Raw genomic sequence first — 3,383 nt, 5'->3', positions numbered from 1 at the left:
GCAGGCATTGCATGACACGGGTGCACTTACCTACATGCAGGCAATACACACATACACATAAAATAAAAATAATAAAATATTTTTTAAAAAAAGAATGAGACAAAAATGGCCATGAGTTGGAAACATCACTAAGTTGAAATTGACAAGAGTAGTGTCTGTTTTTTTGTTTTGTTTTTGTTGTTGTTGTTATGGTTTTTGTTTTTTGTCCTTTTGAGACAGGGTCTCCCTGTAGCCCTAGCTGGCCTGGAACTCACTATGTAGCTATGTAGACCAGACTGGCCTCGAACTTACAGAGATCCACCTGCCTCTGCCTCTCAAATGCTGGGACTAAAGGCATGCGCCACCACGCCTGGCTCAGTATCTGTTTTCTTATATGAGTATTTTAAAACTCTGAATTAAGGGGTGCTTACTTTGATAATTGCAATTTTGAGAATTTAAAAAGAAAACCTACTATAACTTGGGCATTGGTGGCACTTGGGTAGCAGAGGCAGGAAGATCAGGAGTCAAAGTCATCTTTGGCTACATGAGTTTGAGGCCAGCCTGGGCTATGTGAGACACTCTCTCCCTGCAAGGGTATGGGTGGTGGTAGTGGAAGACAGAAACACTACATATAATTGAAGGACTGGATATGTGAAGGTCATAACAGGCTCGGCCAGCATGGAATTGCTTATGGCCCTTACTGAGAAATTTAGAATAATGCCACAGTTTATTAAGGGGCAAGGCAAACTTCTCAAATAATTTTTTTTTAATTTTATGTATTATTTTTATTTTATGTATATGAGTGTATTGCCTACATGTATGTAAGTGCACCCGTGTTGTACAATGCCTGCATCGGTCAGAGGAAGGCATTGGATCCCCTGGAACTGGAATTAAGGACAATTGTTAGCTACCATTTGGGTCCTGGAAATCAAACCTGAGTCATCTGCAAGAGCAGGCAGTGCTCTTAACTGCTGAATCATCTCTTCAGCCCCAGGTTTTTATTTTATTTTATTTTAAATCTACTTTTCATAATGAGTTCCAGGCCAGCTGGGGACTCTACAGGGCAACCCTGTCTCAAAAAAAAAAAAAATCACTTTAAACTACCAGTGCCTTCCTTAAACGTAAGTCTAGTAGCTAAAATGATTGTTTTGTTTTGTTTTGTTTTGTTTTGGTCTTTTTGAGGCAGGGTCTCCCTGTAGCCCCAGCTGTCCTGGAACTCACTATTTAGACCAGGCTGGCCTTGACCTCCCAAGTGCTGGTATTAAAGGTGTGCGCCACCACGCCCGGCCCTAAAATGATGGTTTTATAAACACCGTTTAACTCATGATTTAATCCCTGGCATAGAATCTTCATGGGAACTGCAGAAAGTATTATTTAAATGTTCTGATAAGATCGTGTTATATCTGGGGAGAGTTAAGAATGCTCCTCTTGCCAGGTGTGGTGGCATCATGTAAACTGAGCATTCAGGAAGCAGAGATGGGAAAAATTGCCAAGTTTGAAGCCATCCTGATCTATATAGCAAGTTCCAGCCCAGCCAGAGAGGGGGAGAGAGAAAGAGGAGAGAGAGAGAGAGAGAGAGAGAGAGAGAGAGAGAGAGAGCGCTACGTATGTTAAAATAAGTGGTGGTAAAGAAAGCAAGGAAGTAGGCAGGTATCTGTCTGTGATCTCAGCCACTCAGAAGGCTAAGTCAAGAGGATTGCAAATTGGCCTTCCTGCCTAGCGAGTAAGTTCAAGACCAACTTTGAACTTACTGAAATCCTGTCCCAAAATGTTAAATTTCAGTGGGGACTATACCTCAGTGATAAAGCACTTGCCTAACGTGTGAGGCTCTAGGTTGAATCCCCAGGGCCACCAAAAAGTGAAAGCAGGAAAGTTTATCAGTATAATGAGTTTGGTGAATTATCTTGCAGTTCACTGAAGTCTGTTTAGGTCTATTTTCTTTGCACTCCTCACAGAAATTTTCTAAAGGGGTGGGGGTCAACCTGGCGTGGTGGCACATGCCTTTAATTCCAACACTGGGGAGGCAGAAGCAGGTGGACCTCTATGAATTCAATGCTAAACTGGTCTACATAGCCAGTTCTAGACCAGTCAGGACTGTATATGAGGCCCTGTCACAAAAAAGGGGAGAGGTGGCAGGCATGGTGGTGCATGCCTTTAGCCTTAGCACTCAGAAGGCAGAGGCAGGCAGATCTTTGTGAATTTGAAGCCAGCCTGGTCTAAATAGCAAGTTCCAGGCTAGCTGGGGCTACAGGGAGACAGAAAAAAAAAAAAGATAGTAGTAAAAGAAGGGGGGTGGAGGAGGAAAGCTATTAATAATAAGGGTTTCAGAGCTAATGAAAATGTAATATTTCAGGAAAAGTGATACTAGGCTTACTCCTGCTTAAAGTTCTCGTTAATGATTGCACAAATGCACAAAAAGTATGCTCATTAAGAATCTAGTATCACCAAGCTGGGTGGGGTGACTAGAATGTGGAAAATCAGGCTTAGATACATTATATTACAGACAGGTTGGAGTGGCTTGATAAAAACAGGATGAAGAGTATTACTGTTATCACCACTTAGGATGGGTAATGTCACATTGACTTACCTCTGAGGAACTTAAGGAGCTTTCACATACGCATTTTCCAAACCACTTCGGGCCATAGGAAACTGATTTTATCTTTATATACTGAGGGCAATTAGAACATGAAGATGTTGTTACTCACCAAGGATGTACTTAATGAGAGATTAAAAACTCACTTCTCAGGCCCAGACCTATGCTCTAGACCTCTGTTCTCTATACTGGTGTTCTCAAACCGTCATCTAGTCTGGCATTCATCAGAAACACCAAGAAGGCTCACATGGATAAGTGGGTCCTGCTTCCAGAGTTTTCTGACCTTAGTATGCCCACCTTAGGGCCTGAGAAATCTGTATTTCTAATAGACTCACACACCTGCATGGTACTCATGCTGCTAGTCCGGGGACCACATGTTGTATGCCCCTTCTTTAAACCAGTGCTATTTCTATTTTTTAGATTATAGCAACACATAATATGTTAACTGAGTGTGGTAATACATGCCTATAATTGCAGCACTCAGGAGGTAGAGGCAGAAAGATCAGGAGTTTAAAGTTATCCTCAGCTACATAGAGAGTTCTAACTAGCCTGGGCTACAGGATAGATTGGGGCTGAGGAAATAGCTCAGTCTATAAAGTACTGGCTTGCAAGCATGAGGAACTCTTGAGCCCCAGAACCCACATACACACAAAAGATGCTGGTCTTAGTAGTGCTCTGTAATCCAAGTGTTAAAAGAGTCAGAGACAGGTGTCTCTCCTCCCTGGGGTTCACTGTCCAAATTGGTCAGCCACAGGTCCTGGGGCTACAGGGAGACCCTATCTCAAAAAGACAAAAAAAAAAAAAAAAAAAA

The 3,383-nt window shown here is 42.3% G+C and overlaps 1 protein-coding gene across 5 annotated transcripts in view; it reads left to right on the top strand.

The window, feature by feature from the left end:
- Window positions 1-3,383, top strand: part of Phactr4 (phosphatase and actin regulator 4) — a 75,434-nt gene that overhangs the window by 49,484 nt on the left and 22,567 nt on the right. The gene's annotated exons all lie outside the window — the stretch shown is intronic.

Source organism: Nannospalax galili, unplaced genomic scaffold (genome assembly GCF_000622305.1).
Source record: "Nannospalax galili isolate Female #2095 unplaced genomic scaffold, S.galili_v1.0 scaffold23, whole genome shotgun sequence".
NCBI lineage: Eukaryota > Metazoa > Chordata > Mammalia > Rodentia > Spalacidae > Nannospalax > Nannospalax galili.
The sequence above is the reverse complement of the archived record's forward strand: the minus strand, read 5'-3'. Positions and strand labels throughout refer to the sequence as shown.